General features: G+C 45.6%; 4 non-coding genes across 4 annotated transcripts; 3 read left to right on the top strand and 1 right to left on the bottom strand.

Annotated features, from left to right (window-relative positions):
* The first annotated feature begins 5,678 nt into the window (after positions 1-5,678).
* trnaf-aaa (transfer RNA phenylalanine (anticodon AAA)) lies at positions 5,679-5,761 on the top strand. Its single transcript has one exon. It is a non-coding gene; the product is annotated as a tRNA-Phe (tRNA).
* A 1,905-nt stretch (positions 5,762-7,666) lies between these two features.
* On the top strand, positions 7,667-7,748 carry trnaf-aaa (transfer RNA phenylalanine (anticodon AAA)). The gene has a single exon. It is a non-coding gene; the product is annotated as a tRNA-Phe (tRNA).
* A 1,701-nt stretch (positions 7,749-9,449) lies between these two features.
* trnan-guu (transfer RNA asparagine (anticodon GUU)) lies at positions 9,450-9,523 on the bottom strand. The gene has a single exon. It is a non-coding gene; the product is annotated as a tRNA-Asn (tRNA).
* A 128-nt stretch (positions 9,524-9,651) lies between these two features.
* trnaa-agc (transfer RNA alanine (anticodon AGC)) lies at positions 9,652-9,735 on the top strand. Its single transcript has one exon. It is a non-coding gene; the product is annotated as a tRNA-Ala (tRNA).
* Positions 9,736-21,478: the final 11,743 nt, after the last annotated feature.

Here is a 21,478-nt window from a genome sequence, read left to right on the forward strand (position 1 = left end):
CGAAAATATTTTATTTTGCAACCCATTGAAGAAAACGCACGTCTTCCGCGCAGCCATCTTCCAGTTGATGCTGCTTCCTACTGCGATGCTTATTTAATGAACTAAGGCAGACGAGCCACAGTTCTCAACACCGCCGGCCTAAATCGGTGCATTAGATCATAAGAAATAGCAGCAGGATTTGGCCATGCGGCCCTCGATCATGATTTGGCCATGCGGCCCTCGATCATGCTCCGCCATTCAATAAGATCATGGCTGATCCTCTACCTCAACTGAAAATTACCGACCTAGCCCCATATACCTTGATTTCCGTAATGTACATATCCATCTCAGTTAGGAATGTACTCAACGACTGAACCACCACATCCCTCTGCGTTAGAAAACTCCAAAGATACACAACCCTTACAATGAAGCAATTTCTCCTCATCTCAATCTTAAATGGCCGGCCCCTTATTCTGAAAGTTTGACCCCTAGTTCGGGCTCCACATCCAGGGTAAACAACCTTTCAGAATCCGCCCAGTCAAGCCATGAAAGAATTTATATGTTCTTCCTTCGTAGCGTCTGCTGAATTGATTTCACCACAGAAAACTATGTTTAGCTGGATGGACAACCAGCAGGAAAAACAATGCAGCCAAAGGTTTATTCTAGAAACCACATTCCCTGAGGCACGCGGCCATACAAAGGGACAAAAGCAGCACACAAGAGAAAAGGCGATTTGAATGCCATTCGTACTGTCGAATTTCCTCAATTTGACCGAACGCCATATGAAGCAACAATTTGAATCAGATATTGCATTTAATTTCAGTCGCAAATTGTAAAGCGATCACACACTGCAAACCGTACGCAAAAAGAAAATCACAAGGCCCGTGCGAGCCACTAAACCGCATTCAAATACAGCTACCAAATCAGTTAGCGTCAAAGATTTTGTCATTAGAAATTCATACATCTAGCATTTGGCTGAAAACAAGAGATTGCAGGGGCTGCTCGCTTCCCGGCCGCGGCGCTAGCGACAGCAACAAGTCATCCGCTCACAGCTGAGTCCTCCAACGTACTGGAACTGCATGTGACAGAGCAGTTCAATCCTCAGGCCCTGATTGGACACATTCAATGGGGGTGTTCTCGCGCCGCTCTATGTGATTGGTTGGTTGTTGTCATGTGATCAGGGTGCAGAGCGATGCAAGGAAGCTGCAGTTCTCTGGCAATTGTAATAGTTGCAAGCTTTCCATTCTAATCCATGTATGTGTAAACCTGAGGAAAGTGTAGAAAAGGGTTTTCAGAATGGATTATCCACTGTGGCCGATTTTCCTGCTGGATTTTAATGCAAGAACGCTGCACTTGGAGTATTGGTATAAGGGATGTAGAATATCCATGCTGCCTGGCAGAAGACTGATCGATGAAGCGATTGTTCCCATTGGAAACAGGAAGGCAGCAGCAGTATGCTCACCACTGTTCATTTCACGGAATCAAAGACTCCATTTTTAAACAATAGATGAGTTTGCAAAAATTAAAAGTTACTCACGTCTCTGGGTGGGCTCGAACCACCAACCTTTCAGTTAACAGCCGAACGCGCTGGCCCATTGCACCACATAGACATACATGAAAATGTTTGCAATTGGAATTATTCCACATGAACCCATGTGATTATGTGCCAGAGTGTTCACAGCAGAGGCACCGATTTCGAAGCTAATGAGAAGCTGCGTGGGTCCAAACCACCGTCAGGGTAGACGTGGCCGAGTGGTTAAGGCGATGGACTAGAAATCCATTGAAATTTCCCCGCGCAGGTTCGAATACTACGGCACCGAGGACGTCGTCCCAAATGATCGGTTTTTACTTAATTTGAACTGCTGCCTTTCGTTTCCTCTGCCGAGATTCAAAGCGACAATCAAACAAAGTTTCAAGCAGAAAGTATAACAAGCACTTCACCCCATTTTGAATTTATGAGAGGCCGAATCCAAAGGAGAATACTCCGTTATTTAACGCTCTTGAAACCGTCAAAGCAATTATAACCGTCGAAAATATTTTATTTTGCAACCCATTGAAGAAAATGAACTTCTTCCGCGCAGCCATCTTCCAGTTGATGCTGCTTCCTACTGCGATGCTTATTTAAAGAACTAAGCCAGACGAGCCACAGTTCTCACCACCGCCGGCCTAAATCGGTACATTAGATCATAAGAAATAGGAGTAGGATTTGGCCATGCGGCCCTCGATCATGCTCCGCCATTCAATAAGATCATGGCTGATCCTCTACCTCAACTGAAAATTACCGACCTAGCCCCATATATCTTGATTTCCGTAATGTACATATCCATCTCAGTTAGGAATGTACTCAACGACTGAACCATCACAGCCCTCTGCTTTAGAAAACTCAAAAGATACACAACCCTTACAATGAAGCAATTTCTCCTCATCTCAATCTTAAATGGCCGGCCCCTTATTCTGAAACTTTGACCCCTAGTTCGGGCTCCACAGCCAGGGTAAACAACCTCTCAGAATCCGCCCAGTCAAGCCATGAAAGAATTTATATGTTCTTCCTTCGTAGCGTCTGCTGAATTCATTTCACCACAGAAAACGATGATTAGCTGGATGGACCACCAGCAGGAAAAACAATGCAGCCAAAGATTTATTCTCCAACCACATTCCCTGAGGCACGCGGCCATACAAAGGGACAAAAGCAGCACACAAAAGAAAAGGCGACTTGAATCCCGTTCGTAGTGTCGAATTTCCTCAATTTGACCGAACGCCATATGAAGCAACAATTTGAATCAGATATTGCATTTAATTTCAGTCGCAAAATGTGAAGCGGTCACACACTGCAAACCGTACGCAAAAAGAAAATCACAAGGCCCGTGCGAGGCACTAAACCGCATTCAAATACAGCAAACAAATCAGTTAGCGTCAAAGATTTTGTCATTAGAAATTCATACCTCTAGCATTTGGCTGAAAACAAGAGATTGCAGGGGCTGCTCGCTTCTCGGCCGCGGCGCTAGCGACAGCAACAAGTCATCCGCTCACAGCTGAGTCCTCCAATGTACTGGAACTGCATGTGACAGAGAAGTTCAATCCTCAGGCCCTGATTGGACACATTCAATGGGGGTGTTCTCGCGCCGCTCTATGTGATTGGTTGCTTGTTGTCATGTGATCAGGGTGCAGTGCGATGCAAGGAAGCTGCAGTTCTCTGGCAATTGTATTAGTTGCAAGCTTTCCATTCTAATCCATGTATGTGTAAACCTGAGGAAAGTGTAGAAAAGGGTTTTCAGAATGGATTATCCACTGTGGCCGATTTTCCTGCTGGATTTTAATGCAAGAACGCTGCACTTGGAGTATTGGTATAAGGGATGTAGAATATCCATGCTGCCTGGCAGAAGACTGATCGATGAAGCGATTGTTCCCATTGGAAGCAGGAAGGCAGCAGCAGTATGCTCACCACTGTTCATTTCACGGAATCAAAGACTCCATTTTTAAACAATAGATGAGTTTGCAAAAATTAAAAGTTACTCACGTCTCTGGCTGGGCTCGAACGACCAACCTTTCAGTTAACAGCCGAACGCGCTGGCCCATTGCGCCACGGAGACAGACATGAAAATGTTTGCAATTGGAATTATTCCTCATGAACCCATGTGATTATGTGCCAGAGTGTTCACAGCAGAGGCACCGATTTCGAAGCAAATGAGAAGCTGCGTGGGTCCAAACCACCGTCAGGGTAGTCGTGGCCGAGTGGTTAAGGCGATGGACTAGAAATCCATTGGGGTTTCCACCCGCAGGTTCGAATCTTGCCGACGACGGCACCGAAGACGTCATCCCAAATGATCGGTTTTTACTTAATTTGAACTGCTGCCTTTCGGTTCCTCTGCCGAGATTCAAAGCTGCAATCAAACAAAGTTTCAAGCAGAAAGTATAACAAACACTTCACCCCATTATGACATTACGAGAGGCCTGAGCCAAAGGAGAATACTACGTTATTTAACGCTCTTGAAACCATCAAAGCAATTTTAACCGTCGAAAATATTTTATTTTGCAACCCATTGAAGAACATGCACGTCTTCCGCGCAGCCATCTTCCAGTTGATGTTCCTTCCTACTGCGATGCTTATTTAATGGACTAAGCCAGAAGAGCCACAGTTCTCAACACCGCCGTCCTAAATCGGTATATTAGATCATAATAAATAGGAGCAGGATTTGGCCATGCGGCCCTCGATCATGCTCCGCCATTCAATAAGATCATGGCTGATCCTCTACCTCAACTGAAAATTACCGACCTAGCCCCATATACCTTGATTTCCGTAATGTACATGTCCATCTCAGTTAGGAATGTACTCAACGACTGAACCACCACAGCCCTCTGCGTTAGAAAACTCCAAAGATACACAACCCTTACAATGAAGCAATTTCTCCTTATCTCAATCTTAAATGGCCGGCCCCTTCTTCTGAAACTTTGACCCCTGGTTCGGGCTCCACAGCCAGGGTAAACAACCTCTCAGAATCTGCCCAGTCAAGCCATGAAAGAATTTATATGTTCTTCCTTCGTAGCGTCTGCTGAATTCATTTCACCACAGAAAACTATGTTTAGCTGGATGGACAACCAGCAGGAAAAACAATGCAGCCAAAGATTTATTCTCCAACCACATTCCCTGAGGCACGCGGCCATACAAAGGGACAAAAGCAGCACACAAGAGAAAAGGCGATTTGAATCCCGTTCGTAGTGTCGAATTTCCTCAATTTGACCGAACGCCATATGAAGCAACAATTTGAATCAGATATTGCATTTAATTTCAGTCGCAAAATGTTAAGCGATCACACACTGCAAACCGTACGCAAAAAGAAAAGCACAAGGCCCGTGCGAGGCACTAAACCGCATTCAAATACAGCAATCAAATCAGTTAGCGTCAAAGATTTTGTCATTAGACATTCATACCTCTAGCATTTGGCTGAAAACAAGAGATTGCAGGGGCTGCTCGCTTCTCGGCCGCGGCGCTAGCGACAGCAACAAGTCATCCGCTCACAGCTGAGTCCTCCAACTTACTGGAACTGGATGTGACAGAGCAGTTCAATCCTCAGGCCCTGATTGGACACATTCAATGGGGGTGTTTTCGCGCCGCTCTATGTCATTCGTTGGTTGTTGTCATGTGATCAGGGTGCAGAGCGATGCAAGGAAGCTGCAGTTCTCTGGCAATTCTAATAGTTGCAAGCTTTCCATTCTAATCCATGTATGTGTAAACCTGAGGAAAGTGTAGAAAAGGGTTTTCAGAATGGATTATCCACTGTGGCCGATTTTCCTGCTGGATTTTAATGCAAGAACGCTGCACTTGGAGTATTGGTATAAGGGATGTCGAATATCCATGCTGCCTGGCAGAAGACTGATCGATGAAGCGATTGTTCCCATTGGAAGCAGGAAGGCAGCAGCAGTATGCTCACCACTGTTCATTTCACGGAATCAAAGACTCCATTTTTAAACAATAGATGAGTTTGCAAAAATTACTCACGGCTCTGGGTGGGCTCGAACCACCAACATTTCTGTTAACAGCCAGAACGTGCTGGCCCATTGCGCCACAGACACATGCACAAAGATGTTTGCAATTGGAATTATTCCACATGAACCCATGTGATTATGTGCCAGAGTGTTCACAGCAGAGGCACCGATTTCGAAGCAAATGAGAAGCTGCGTGGGTCCCAACCACCGTCAGGGTAGTCGTGGCCGATTGGTTAAGGCGATGGACTAAAAATCCATTGGGTGCTTCTCCGCGCAGGTACGAATCCTGCCGACTACGGCACCGAGAACGTCGTCCCAAATGATCGGTTTTTACTTAATTTGAACTGCTGCCATTCGGTTCCTCTGCCGAGATTTGAAACTGCAATCAAACAAAGTTTCAAGCAGAAAGCATAACAAGCACTTCACCCCATTATGACATTACGAGAGGCCTGAGCCAAAGGAGAATGCGACATTATTTAACGCTCTTGAAACCGTCAAAGCAATTTTAACCGCCGAAAATATTTTATTTTGCAACCCATTGAAGAAAATGCACGTCTTCCGCGCAGCCATCTTCCAGTTGATGCTGCTTCCTACTGCGATGCTTATTTAATGAACTAAGCCAGACGAGCCACAGTTCTCAAAGCCGCCGGCCTAAATCGGCACATTAGATCATAAGAAAGAGGAGCAGGATTTGGCCATGCCGCCCTCGATCATGCTCTGCCATTCAATAAGATGATGGCTGATCCTCTACCTCAACTGAAAATTACCGACCTAGCCCCATATACCTTGATTTCCGTAATGTACATATCCATCTCAGTTAGGAATGTACTCAACGACTGAACCACCACAGCCCTCTGCGTTAGAAAACTCCAAAGATACACAACCCTTACAATGAAGCAATTTCTCCTCATCTCAATCTTAAATGGCCGGCCCCTTATTCTGAAACTTTGACCCCTAGTTCGGGCTCCACAGCCAGGGTAAACAACCTCTCAGAATCCGCCCAGTCAAGCCATGAAAGAATTTATATGTTCTTCCTTCGTAGCGTCTGCTGAATTCATTTAACCACAGAAAACTATGTTTAGCTGGATGGACAACCAGCAGGAAAAACAATGCAGCCAAAGATTTATTCTCCAATCACATTCCCTGAGGCACACGGCCATACAAAGGGACAAAAGCAGCACACAAGAGAAAAGGCGATTTGAATCCCGTTCGTAGTGTCGAATTTCCTCAATTTGACCGAACGCCATATGAAGCAACAATTTGAATCAGATATTGCATTTAATTTCAGTCGCAAAATGTTAAGCGATCACACACTGCAAACCGTACGCAAAAAGAAAATCACAAGGCCCGTGCGAGGCACTAAACCGCATTCAAATACAGCAACCAAATCAGTTAGCATCAAAGATTTTGTCATTAGAAATTCATACCTCTAGCATTTGGCTGAAAACAAGAGATTGCAGGGGCTGCTCGCTTCTCGGCCGCGGCGCTAGCGACAGCAACAAGTCATCCGCTCACAGCTGAGTCCTCCAACGTACTGGAACTGCATGTGACAGAGCAGTTCAATCCTCAGGCCCTGATTGGACACATTCAATGGGGGTGTTCTCGCGCCGCTCTATGTGATTGGTTGGTTGTTGTCATGTGATCAGGGTGCAGAGCGATGCAAGGAAGCTGCAGTTCTCTGGCAATTGTAATAGTTGCAAGCTTTCCATTCTAATCCATGTATGTGTAAACCTGAGGAAAGTGTAGAAAAGGGTTTTCAGAATGGATTATCCACTGTGGCCGATTTTCCTGCTGGATTTTAATGCAAAAACGCTGCACTTGGAGTATTGGTATAAGGGATGTAGAATCTCCATGCTGCCTGGAAGAAGACTGATCGATGAAGCGATTGTTCCCATTGGAAGCAGGAAGGCAGCAGCAGTATGCTCACCACTGTTCATTTCACGGAATCAAAGACTCCATTTTTAAACAATAGATGAGTTTGCAAAAATTAAAAGTTACTCACGTCTCTGGGTGGGCTCAAACCACCAACCTGTCAGTTAACAGCCGAACGCGCTGGCCCATTGCGCCACAGAGACAGACATGAACATGTTTGCATTTGGAATTATTCCACATGAACTCATGTGATTATGTGCCAGAGTGTTCACAGCAGAGGCACCGATTTCGAAGCAAATGAGAAGCTGCGTGGGTCTAAACCACCGTCAGGGTAGTCGTGGCCGAGTGGTTAAGGCGATGGACTAAAAATCCATTGCGGTTTCCCCGCGCAGGTTCGAATCCTGCCGACTACGGCGCCGAGGACGTCGTCCCAAATGTTCGGTTTTTACTTAATTTGAACTGCTGCCTTTCGGTTCCTCTGCCGAGATTCAAAGCTGCAATCAAACAAAGTTTCAAGCAGAAAGTATAACAAGCACTTCACCCCATTATGACATTACGAGAGGCCTGAGCCAAAGGAGAATACTACGTTATTTAACGCTCTTCAAACCGTCAAAGCAATTTTAATCGTCGAAAATATTTTATTTTGCAACCCATTGAAGAAAATGCACGTCTTCCGCACAGCCATCTTCCAGTTGATGCTGCTTCCGACTGCGATGCTTATTTAATGAACTAAGCCAGACGAGCCACAGTTCTCAAAACCGCCGGCCTAAATCGGCACATTAGATCATAAGAAATAGGAGCAGGATTTGGCCATGCCGCCCTCGATCATGCTCTGCCATTCAATAAGATGATGGCTGATCCTCTACCTCAACTGAAAATTACCGACCTAGCCCCATATACCTTGACTTCCGTAATGTGCATATCCATCTCAGTTAGGAATGTACTCAATGACTGAACCACTGCAGCCCTCTGCGTTAGAAAACTCCAAAGATACACAACCCTTACAATGAAGCAATTTCTCCTCATCTCAATCTTAAATGGCCGGCCCCTTATTCTGAAACTTTGACCCCTAGTTCGGGCTCCACAAACAGGGTAAATAACCTCTCAGAATCCGCCCAGTCAAGCCTGAAAGAATTTATATGTTCTTCCTTCGTAGCGTCTGCTGAATTCATTTCACCACAGACAACTATGTTTAGCTGGATGGACAACCAGCAGGAAAAACAATGCAGCCAAAGATTTATTCTGCAACCACATTCCCTGAGGCACGCGGCCATACAAAGGGACAACAGCAGCACACAAGAGAAAAGCGATTTGAATCCCGTTCGTAGTGTCGAATTTCCTCAATTTGACCTAACGCCATATGAAGCAACAATTTGAATCAGATATTGCATTTAATTTCAGTCGCTAAATGTTAAGCAATCACACACTGCAAACCGTACGCAAAAAGAAAATAACAAGGCCCGTGCGAGGCACTAAATCGCATTCAAATACAGCAACCAAATCAGTTAGCGTCAAAGATTTTGTCATTAGAAATTCATACCTCTAGCATTTGGCTTAAAACAAGAGATTGCAGGGGCTGCTCGCTTCTCGGCCACGGCGCTAGCGACAGCAACAAGTCATCCGCTCACAGCTGAGTCCTCCAACGTACTGGAACTGCATGTGACAGAGCAGTTCAATCCTCAGGCCCTGATTGGACACATTCAATGGGGGTGTTCTCGCGCCGCTCTATGTGATTGGTTGGTTGTTGTCATGTGATCAGGATGTAGAGCGATGCAAGGAAGCTGCAGTTCTCTGGCAATTGGAATAGTTGCAAGCTTTCCATTCTAATCCATGTATGTGTAAACCTGAGGAAAGTGTAGAAAAGGGTTTTCAGAATGGATTATCCACTGTGGTCGATTGTCCTGCTGGATTTTAATGCAAGAACGCTGCACTTGGAGTATTGGTATAAGGGATGTAGAATATCCATGCTGCCTGGCAGAAGACTGATCGATGAAGCGATTGTTCCCATTGGAAACAGGAAGGCAGCAGCAGTATGCTCACCACTGTTCATTTCACGGAATCAAAGACTCCATTTTTCAACGACAGATGAGTTTGCAAAAATTAAAAGTTACTCACGTCTCTGGGTGGGCTCGAACCACCAACCTTTCAGTTAACAGCCGAACGCGCTGACCCATTGCGCCACAGAGACAGACACGAAAATATTTGCAATTGGAATTATTCCACATGAACCCATGTGATTATGTGCCAGAGTGTTCACAGCAGAGGCACCGATTTCGAAGCAAATGAGAAGCTGCGTGGGTCCAAACCACCGTCAGGGTAGTCGTGGCCGGGTGGTTAAGGCGATGGACTAGCAAATCCATTCGGGTTTCCCCGCGCTGGTTCGAATCCTGCTGACTTACAGCACCGAGGACGTCGTCCCAAATGATCGGTTTATACTTAATTTGAACTGCTGCTTTCCGGTTCCTCTGCCGAGATTCAAAGTTACAATCAAACAAATTTCAAGCAGAAAGTATAACAAGCACATTACGAGAGGCCAAAGGAGAATACTACGTTATTTAACGCTCTTGAAACCATCAAAGCAATTTTAACCGTCGAAAATATTTTATTTTGCAACCCATTGAAGAAAATGCACGTCTTCCGCGCAGCCATCTTCCAGTTGATGCTGCTTCCTACTGCGATGCTTATTTAATGAACTAAGCCAGACGAGCCACAGTTCTCAACACCGCCGGCCTAAATCGTTACATTAGATCATAAGAAATAGGAGCAGAATTTGGCCATGCGGCCCTCGATCATGCTCCGCCATTCAATAAGATCATGGCTGATTCTCTACCTCAACTGAAAATTACCGACCTAGCCCCATATACCAAGTAAAAAGTCACAAAACACCAGGTTATAGTCCAACAGCTTCATTTGAAATCACAAGCTTTCGGAGCGCTGCTCCTTCTTCAGGTGAAGTGGAGAAATGCATAAAGACACAGCTTATATAGTCAGAGAATCATGTCAGATGTTTACAGGTAACCTTTCCAACTGCCATTAATCACACCTCGGCAGAGAGATAAGCACAGCAGTCAAAGGTGTGAATGGTGTCCAAACAGGTCAGTCAGGGAAACATTACATCAAAGAACAATGAGGTGGGGTCACAAGGGGTCAAATATTGCAGATGCTGGGGTCTGTATGAAAAACAAAAAAAGAGACAAAAAACATTTTTTTTTTTTTTTTTTGGCTGGAAATCACAGCAGGTCCGGCCGCATCCGTGGAGAGAGAACAAGCCAATGTCGACTCGAGTCTGGATGACCCTGCATCAGGTGGGGTTACATGTAGCGTGACGATCTGCTCAGACGAGGAGGAACGCGATGGACACCTACAGACACTGAAAGACGCCCTTGTAAGAACGGGATATGATGCTCGACTCGTCGATCGACAGTTCCGACGGGCCACAGCGAAAAATCGCATCGGCCTCCTCAGAAGACAAACACGGGACACAACCAACAGATCACCCTTCGTCGTCCAGTACTTCCCCGGAGCGGAGAAACTACGCCATGTTCTTCGCAGCCTTCAACATGTCATCGATGACGACGAGCACCTCGCTAAGGCCTCCACGGCTCCACTACTCGCTTTCAAACAGCCGCCTAACCTCAAACAGACCATCGTTCGCAGCAAATTACCCAGCTTTCAGGAGAACAGCGACCACGACACCACACAACCCTGCCGCAGCAACCTCTGCAAGACATGCCAGATCATCAACACAGATACCATCATCACACGTGAGGACACCACCCACCAGGTACATGGTACATACTCATGTGACTCGGCCAACGTTGTCTACCTCATACGTTGCAGGAAAGGATGCCCCAGAGCATGGTACATCGGCGAGACCATGCAGACACTGCGACAACGGATGAACGGACACCACGCAACAATCACCAGGCAGGAGTGTTCCCTCCCAGTGAGGGAACACTTCAGCAGTCAAGGACATTCAGCCTCCGATCTTCGGGTAAGCATTCTCCAAGGTGGCCTTCGAGACACACGACAACGCAAAATCCTAAGCCAAAGGAGAATACAACGTTATTTAACGCTCTTGAAACCGTCAAAGCAATTTCAACCGTCGAAAATATTTTATTTTGCAACCCATTGAAGAAAATGCACGTCTTCCACGCAGCCATCTTCCAGTTGATGCTGCTTCCTACTGCGATGCTTATTTAATGAACTAAGCCAGACGAGCCACAGTTCTCAACACCGCCGGCCTAAATCGGTACATTAGATCATAAGAAATAGGAGCAGGATTTGGCCATGCGGCCCTCGATCATGCTCCGCCATTCAATAAGATCATGGCTGATCCTCTACCTCAACTGAAAATTACCGACCTAGCCCCATACACCTTGATTTCCGTAATGTACATGTCCATCTCAGTTAGGAATGTACTCAACGACTGAACCACCACAGCCCTCTGTGTTAGAAAACTCCAATGATACGCAACCCTTACAATGAAGCAATTTCTCCTCATCTCAATCTTAAATGGCCGGCCCCTTATTCTGAAACTTTGACCCCTAGTTCGGGCTCCACAGCCAGGGTAAACAACCTCTCAGAATCCGCCCAGTCAAGCCAGGAAAGAATTTGTATGTTGTTCCTTCGTAGCACCTGCTGAATTCATTTCACCACAGAAAACTATGTTTAGCTGGATGGACAACCAGCAGGAAAAACAATGCAGCCAAAGATTTATTCTCCAACCACATTCCCTGAGGCACGCGACCATACAAAGGGACAAAAGCACGGTGGCATAGTGGTTAGCACTGTTGCCTCACAGCGCCAGCAGACCCGGGTCCGAGTCCGACCTCGGGTGACTGTCTGTGTGGAGTTTGCACATTCTCCCCGTGTGTGCGTGGGTTTTCTCCGGGTGCTCTGGTTTCCTCCCACAGTCCAAAGATGTGCAGGTTAGGTTGATTGGCTGTGATAAATTGACCCTTAGTGTTAGAGGGATTAAATACGTGGGGTTACAGGGATAGGGTGGGATGTGTGTTGGTGTAGGGGTTACAGGGATCGGGTGGGATATGTGTGGGTGCAGGCTCGATGGGCCGAAATGGCCTCTATCTGCACTGTGGGGTTTCTGTGATTTCTGTGAAAAGCAGCACACAAGAGAAAAGGCGATTTGAATCCCGTTCGTAGTGTCGAATTTCCTCAATTTGACCGAACGCCATATGAAGCAACAATTTGAATCAGATATTGCATTTAATTTCAGTCGCAAAGTGTTAAGCGATCACACACTGCAAACCGTACGCAAAAAGAAAATCACAAGGCCCGTGCGAGGCACTAAACCGCATTCAAATACAGCAGCCAAATCAGTGAGCGTCAAAGATTTTGTCATTAGAAATTCATACCTCTAGCATTTGGCTGAAAACAAGAGATTGCAGGGGCTGCTCGCTTCTCGGCCGCGGCGCCAGCGACAGGAACAAGTCATCCGCTCACAGCCGAGTCCTCCAACCTGCTGGAGCTGATTGTGACGGAGCATCTCAATCTTCAGTCCCTGATTGGACAGATGTAATGGGGGCGTTCTCGAACCGCTGTATGTGATTTGTTGGTTGTTGTCTCATGATCGGGGTGCGGGGCGATGCAAGTAAGCTGACGTTCTCTGGCAATTGTTATTGCTTCAAATCCTTCCGTTCTTATCAATGAAATTGATAAACTGAGGAAAGTGTAGAAAATGATGTTCAGAATGGATTATCTACTGTCGCCGATTTTCCAGGTGGATTTTAATGGCAAGAAAGCCGCACTTGGAATATTGGTAAAAGGGAAGTAGATTATCCAGGGTGCCAGGCATGAGACTGGTCGCTGAAGCGATTGTTCCCATTGGAAGCAAGAAGGCAGCAGCAGTATGCTCACCACTGTCCATTTCACGGAAACAAGAACTCCATTTTTATACAATAGATAATAGGAAATATTTGCTCTCACAATCACAAGTTCCTCAGACTAATGGAATGAAAAACAAAGCTAAACCTCATCCTGAACAGACAGTCCAGCTCGCCACCTGTGTATTTTCTCCTATCGTTGTCTTAAAGTAACGTTCCCTGTGTAGATTGGACAGGTTGATAATATATTCTGAGAATCACAGAAACCCCACAGTGCAGATAAAGGCCATTTCGGCCCATTGAGCCCGCACCGACACATATCCCACCCTATCCCTGTAACCCCACGTATTTAATCCCCCTAACATTAAGGGTCAATTTATCATAGCCAATCAACCTAACCCGCACATCTTTTGGACTGTGGGAGAAAACCGGAGCACCCGGAGAAAACCCACACAAACACGGGCAGAATGTGCAAACTCTACACAGCACAGTCACGTGAGGCCGGATTCGCACCTGGATTATCTGACGCTGTGAGGTAACAGGTGCAAACCACTATGCCACCGTGCTGCCCTGGTTCTTGTTATTCTTGTTATATTAAACTGATTGAAGCACAGGAGCAGATGAGATGCACTTTTCAACAGGGAAGTCTGTCAGGGCAAACGGGGAAGTGGCTGTGAGATGGTGGTTGCGAGAGTGGCAGCATGAGTGGCGCGGTCGATAGATTTTAAGGACTGGAAAAAATGTTTAACCTTGGCCTCAGACTCTGGAACGCCTAAAACAACATTTTGCAGAAAACAACATTTGGAGATACTGGGAAGTGAACCCAAAATTTCATATATGCGAAGCATACACTCTACCACTGAGCTATATCCCCTACTGGTATCATATTGTAATGCAGTACAGAAGACCTGGCAGCCTCTTCTTTCTGATCTCCCTGTGTTTTCTCAGTATGTGCTGAAGAAGGAGCTCCTGAAGCAACTGTGGGTGAAGAGAAGAATTCTGGCATCGTCAGGAACAGTGGAAGGGGAAATGAGAAGGACGTCTTCTGGAAATATTTGGCCTCGTCCCAATAGGAAAAATAGTAGACTGAGAGTAGAGCGCATGTAGTCCTTTAACATTATGGAGGAGTTAAAGTCATAGACTGTCATGCCTGTGCTGGCTCTTCGAAAGAACTGTCAAATTTCATCCCACACCCCAGCGTTTTTCCCACAAGCCTGCAGATTATTGCAGTTCAAAAACATGTCCTATTGCCTTTTGAGGTTGCTTTGAATCTGACTCCACTACCATTTTAGGTAATGTGTTCCTGCACTTAACAAGCACCTGCGCGCCAGTATATATTACATCTATTATCTCTGGTTACCTTTCCAATTGTCAGAGGAAATAGTTTTCCTACTTGACCTATCACACCACTTCAAGTTTTTGAAAATCTCTACCATTTCTGCTTTAAGGAGAACAACCCCAGGTTCTCCAATCTCTCCACATAACTTGGTACCATTCTAGAAATCTGCTCTGCACCCTCTCCAAGGCCTAGCCATCCTTCCCAAAGTGTATGCCATAATTGAACACAATAGTCCCGCTGAGGGTAACCAGTGTTTTAGGAAGATTCAGCATAACTGCTTTAGTTTTCTTCTCTATTCCTCTATTGATAAAGCCAAGGTTCCCATGTGCTTTTTAACAACCGTGTCCTGCCAGCATCAAAGATTTGTGCACACACACCGCCGGGTCTCTCTGTTCATGCACCCGTCTGAAATTCTACCATTTCGTTGATTTTGCCTCTCCTCATTCGTCCTAACAAAATATATGACGTCACACTTCTCTGCGTTAACTTCCATCTGCCATGTTTTGTCCCATCCTTCTTGAAGGCGATCAGAGAGTCAGCTCCCACAACACCGGAGTGCAACGCATTACTGCTCTCTGGAAAAATAAAACCGCCTAAAATCCAGTCTATTTCTCCCTCTGTGTCAGCTTGAGAATATATTCGTGATATAATAATCGGAATGGAGCGCAGGAGCAGAGGGGAGGTGCTGTTCAACCGGGAAGTTTAGAAGGGCGAACAGGGAAGCGGCGGTGAGATGGTGGCAGCAAGGAGCAACAAAATTGTAAGAAGTGGTGGAATCTGAGTAAGTGAGATACAGCGCACGTGGAGACGTGTGCGTGAACAGAAATGACAGCATCGAAAGTTTAAGAAGTGATATAGATATTGGCAAAACTGTCTGGCCTGCATAGTATAACGCTTTCTGTGAAACGAAATTTATAAATTCAACCATAACTGGCAGCGGTAGGATTTTATACCGCGCCTTCAAAGAGACGGGAACCTAAATCCAACGCCTTAAACCGCTCGGCCACGCTACCACAACAATCGGTTGAGGAATCTGAAAATAGTAACTGGTGAATGAAATGAGGCTTGGTCTTTTAAATAAAAGGGGAAACAAAAGGAAATTAAATTCGTGGTCGGCAACTCTCTTCTGATGCAACCCACCAGATCAGAAGAAGCTACCGGTTCACAGGGCAATACTAATTAATAGATCTTTGTTGGAACACACCCAATATAAATTTAATTCATAATTTATCCGTGTTGTGTATTGCAAGCAGGAAGTTGGTGTAAGTAAAGTGTGATAAGAATAAGTGCGATTTGATTGTGTGCAGCAATAGAGGTTTTTATTGTTGGTGTAAATAAGACTGCTAATAGCAGAGGATGTTTTCGATCCATCGACCTCCGGGTTATGGGCCCAGCACGCTTCCGCTGCGCCACTCTGCTGTCGGTTGGTGCCGAATCCCGGCTGGTTTTTCGGTTCCGATGGCGCACGGTGCTGTGCATTAGCGAGACCAATTTCAGCATCCAGGCTGTGTTGAAAGCTACAGCATGGCGCTCAAACAACCCAGTGACCCGGACCTCGCAAGACCCGTGCTGGGAAGCTCACATGGCTGAACAATGTCACAAGGACATTCAGAATACTCCACCCACAATGGGACAGACACAGAATGCCACACAGAAAACTAGCAAGGGTCTTTCTGGCCACAAAAGGGAGGGACAGAGAAAGACACTGAAGAAACCAGAGAGAGAGAGACAGGCCTAATACAGTGAGGGAGAGATAGAGACGGAGGGAAAACCGAGCAAGCGACAGAAACAGAGAGGGTTTGTAGACAGACAGGACAACGGAGACTGAGATGAAGAGAGAGAGAGAGACTTGCATGAAGGAGCTTTCTGCAGGGTAAAGATGTTCCCCGTTACATAAAGTTGTTCCCTGTTGTGTGAAGATGTTCTCTGTTGTGTAAAGGTTTTCCCTGTTGTTTAGAGATGTTGTCTGCTTTGTAAAGATGTCCGATATTGAGTAATGTGTTTCCTGTTGTGTAAAGGTTCTCCGTGTTGTGCAACGGTGTTCCGTCTTGTGTGAAGGTATTTCTTGTTGTGTAAAGGCCAAGGCCACCATCTGGAGCTGGAGAGGCGGCGCTGCAGGAATGCGTTGAGAGGAAGGGGAAGGCCAAGGCTGCTCCAAGTTTGCAGCATTTGCAGCTTATGTTGGTGCGAATAACGTGATTAGAAAGTTGTGTGGCAGATTCTTGTGTTTACTGCAAGAAGGAAGTTGCTGTAAGTAAAGTGTAAAGTGTGATAAATAAAACCTGACGCATTGAGCCTGAAATGTATCATAATTATAAGAGGAGAGAACAATAGGAAAAGTTTGCCCAGCGAATCACAACTTCCTCAGACTAATGGTATGAAAAACACATCTGACTCACATCCTGAAGTCAGAGTCCAGATCCCACCCACCCTTTTTTTTACAGAATGGATCTTCTCTTAACCATGTCTTAATGTAACTTTCACTGTCTGGATAGGTTAGATTGAACAAAAGATACTCGTGTTACATTAATCGGATTGGAGCACAGGAGCAAATCGGAGGGGCTGTTGAACCGGCAAGATTGGAAGGGCGAACGGGGAAACGACGGAGAGATGGTGGGTGCGAGTTTGACAGCAATGGGGGCGCGGTCGGTAGATTGTAAGAAATGGAAGAAACAAAATTGTAAAAGTGGTGCATATCTGAATAAGTGAGAGGCAGCAGGTGTGGAGACGAGTGAGTGAACGAGCTGAATTCAGTTGGTTGGGTGGCGGTGTTTGTAGTGTTCGGGACGGTGTTCAGGCCAATTATGCACAAGAGGAAATTCTGCAATCAGACCTATCTGCCAATAACAACTGAAGGAAAATGTGACATAAAACTGAACAAAACCACCGTGCCTGCACGGTTTACGTCTGTTGGCCAAGCGGCGAAATTTACGAATACCGCAATATCAGCCTGTAGTGGGATTCGAACTCTAGCCCCCGAAGAGACTGGAATCTTGATCCAGTGCCTTAGTCCGCTCGGCCACGCTACCACATCAAAGCTATCTGGAATCTGAAACTAGTGACTGGTGATTGAAAAGTGGCTTGGTCTTGAAAGTAAAATGGGAAACAAAAGGAAATTAAATTCGTGATCGGCAAACTCTCTTCTGATGCAACCCACTAGATCAGAAGAAGCTACCTGTTCACAGGGCAACACTGATAAATAGATCTTTGTTGTAACACACCCTTTGTAAATTTAATTAATAATTTATCCCTGTTGTGCATTGAAAGCAGGAAGTTGTTGTAAGTAAAGTGTGATAAAATCAGTGCGATTTGATTGTGTGTAGCAAAAGAGGTTTTTATTGTTGGTGTAAATAAGAATGCTAATAGCAGAGGATGGCTTTCGATCCATCGATCTCTGGGTTAACGGGCCCAGTCACGCTTCCGCTGCGCCACTCTGCTGTCGGCTGGTGCAGAATGCCGGCTGGTGTTTAGCTTCCGATGCCCCACGGTGCTGTGTGTTAGCGAGACAAATTTCAGCATCCAGGCTGTGTTGAAAGCGACAGCATGGCCGTCAAACAGCCCAGAGACCCGGACCCCGCAGCACCCGTGTTGGCAGGCTCACATGGCTGCGTAATTTCACAAGGACACTCAGTATTACTCCACCGGCATTGGGACAGACACAAAATGACACACAGAAAACTAGCAAGGTTCTTTCTCGCCACACAAAGGGAGGGATAGAGAAATACACTGAATAAACAAGAGAGAGAGAGAGAGAGAGAGAGACAGACCGAATAACACAAGGGAGAGACAGAGACTGAGGGAAATCCGAGGCTTCGAGAGAAACAGAGAGGGTTTGTAGACAGACAGGGAAACGGAGACTGAGATGAGGAGATAGACTTGCATGAAGGTGCTTTCTGCTGTGTAAAGAAATTCCCTTTTGTGTAAAGATGTTCCCCGTTATATAAAGTTGTTCACTGTTGCGTAAAGATGTTCTCTGCTGTGTAAAGGTTTTCCCTGTTGTTTAGAGGTGTTGTCTGCTTTGCAAAGATGTCCGATATTGAGTAATGTGTTTCCTGTTGTGCAAAGGTTCTCCGTGGTGTGCAACGGTGTTCCGTCTTGTGTGAAGGTATTCCTTGTTGTGTAAAGGCCTAAGACCACCATCTGGTGCTGGAGAGGCGGCGCTGCAGGAATGCGTTGAGAGAAAGGGATGGGCGGAGTTACTCCCGAGTATACTGGTGAGGCTTAGGGCAACCCCGAATAGAACTACGGGGCTGACATCTTTTGAACTAATGACCGGACGAACAATGACACTGCCGGAAGGAGACACTACCGGGTGTGAGGATGCAGGGCCCCTGAAGGATAGAACTAGGAGATTTAATAAAAAATTGTGTACGCAATTACACGCTCTCAGAAATGAGGCCAGAGACCAACAGATTATATGAGATCTAGAATAGCATACACGGGACGACCAGAAGGAGGTTCCAGTAATAGGTAGCAAGGTAATGGCAAAACTAATCCCTGACAAACCAGGGTTAGCACCTCGAATGTCAGGACCCTACGAGGTATTGATGAACAGTGACACATGCGCTTGTATATACGAGTCTGGAACAGGTAAAGGAATGTGGAAACTTGGAAACATAGAAACATAGAAGATAGAAGCAGGATTAGGCCATTCGGCCCCTCGAGCCTGCTCCACCATTCAATGCGATCATGGCTGATCATCCAAATCCCTGCTTTCTCCCCATAACCCTTGATCCCTTTAGCCTTAAGAAATATATCAAACTCCTTCTTGAATATATTTAATGAATTGGCCTCTACTGCATTCTGTGGTAGAGAATTCCACAGGTTCATCACTCTCTGGGTGAAGAAATTCCTCCTCATTACTGTCATAAATGGCTTACTCCTTATCGTTAGACTGTGACCACTGGTTCTGAACTCCCCAACCATCGGGAACATCCTTCCAGCATCTAGTTTGTCTAGTCCTGTTCGAATTTTATAACTTTCAATGAGATCGCCCCTCATTCTTCTAAACTCCAGCGAGTATAAGCCCAATCGACCAAATCTCTCCTCATACATCATTCCTGCCATCCGAGGTACCAGCCTGGTGAATCTTCGCTGAACTCCTTCCATGGCAAGAACATCCTTCCTCAGATAAGGCGACCAAAACTGCACACAATACTCAAGATGTGATCTCACAAAGGCCCTGTACAACTGCAGCAGGACATCCTTGTTATTGTTCTCAAAACCTCTCGCTACACAGGCCAACATACCATTTGCCTCCTTAACCACCTGCTGCACCTGCATGCTTACCTTCAGCGATTAGTGCACAAGGAAAGCCTAGGTCTCGTTGCACTTCCCCTTCTCCCAATCTATTGCCATTCAGATAATAATCTGCCTTCCTGTTTTTGCAACCCAAAGTGGATAACCTCACATTTATCCACGTTATATTGCATCTGCCATGATTCTGCCCAATCACTGACCCTGTCCAAATCATCCTGGAGCTTCTCTGCATCCTCCTCACAGCACACACGCCCAACCAGCTTTGTGTCATCTGCAAACTTCGAGATATTACATCTAGTGCCCTTGTATAGATCATTAATATATATTGTGAATAGCTGGGGTCCAAGGACCGATCCCTGCAGTACCCCACTAGTCACTGCCTGCCACTCAGAAAAAGACCCGTTTATTCCAACTCTTTGCTTTCTGTCTGCCAACCAGTTTTCTATCCAAGTCAATACCTTGCCCCCAATCCCATGTGCCTTATCTTTACACGCTAATCTCTTATGCGGGACCTTATCCAAAGCCTTCTGAATGTCCAAATACACAACATCCACTGGTTCTCGCTTATTTGTTTTACCAGTTGCATCCTCAAAAAATTCCAATAGATTAGTCAAGCTCGATTATCCTTTTGTAAATCCATGTTGTCTTTGTCCGATCCTGTCACTGTTTTCCAAGTGCTCTTCTATTACATCGTTTATAATGGACTCTAGCATTTTCCCCACTACCGATGTCAGGCTTACCAGTCTGTAATTCCCCGTTTTCTCCCTACCACTTTTTTGAATAATTGAATAATTGTAAAATTAGCTACCCTCCAATCCATGTGTTCTGTTCCAGAATCTATCGAATGTTGGAAGATGATCAGCAATGCATCGACTATTTCTAGGGCCACTTCCTTAAGTACCCTAGGAAGTAGATTATCAGGCCCTGGGGATTTATCGGCATTCAATCCCGTCAATTTCCCTTACGCCATTTCCCTACAAATACTGATTTCTTTCAGTTCCTCCCTTTCATCAGACCCTATGTTCCCGGCATCTCTGGGATGTTATTTTTGTCCTTCTTTGTGAAGACAGAACCAAAATATGTTTTTAATTTGTCACCCATTTCTTTGTTCCCCATTATAAATTCCCCTGATTCTGACTGCAAGTGACCTACTGGAAGCACTGGACTCAGTTACAGGTATATAACAAGGACAATGATTAAGCCAGAGATGGTGCCTTTTGAGGAGAGTGAGGAATATGCTAGAATGTATAAAGAATGGAAGGGGATTAACTTCATATATCAATGATAGGGCTGTGCGTGATTTTAATATTATACACCGTGGTTTGCATCTTCAAGTATATCTGGAAACAGAGCCACAGACCAATAAATGAACAAGATGTACAACATCTCGAACTGACAAAGCAATTAAGAATAGAATAATTCTAACCAGCTTATGATGACTGGCCCCTTTGTCTATCATTACAGGAACGATAAACTCGTAGAAAGATGAAGTGGAACATCATTTGCGCGCTCATCGGGATTTTATGGCTAATTATAAGCGCTGAGTCTGTTGGGAATAAAGAGGGAGAGAGGCGCTGTCCAGCAGGATTTACAGTATGAAGTAACGAAATCTGTACATAAAATCAGAGTGGTAGGAGGACCAGATATGGTGACGGAGGATAGAGGCTACCACCGGAGTGTTTGTTTAAGATGAGCACCGGAC

Source organism: Somniosus microcephalus, unplaced genomic scaffold (genome assembly GCF_052327205.1).
Source record: "Somniosus microcephalus isolate GS21.2 unplaced genomic scaffold, FLI_Smic_1.0 unresolved_chr9, whole genome shotgun sequence".
Lineage (NCBI taxonomy): Eukaryota > Metazoa > Chordata > Chondrichthyes > Squaliformes > Somniosidae > Somniosus > Somniosus microcephalus.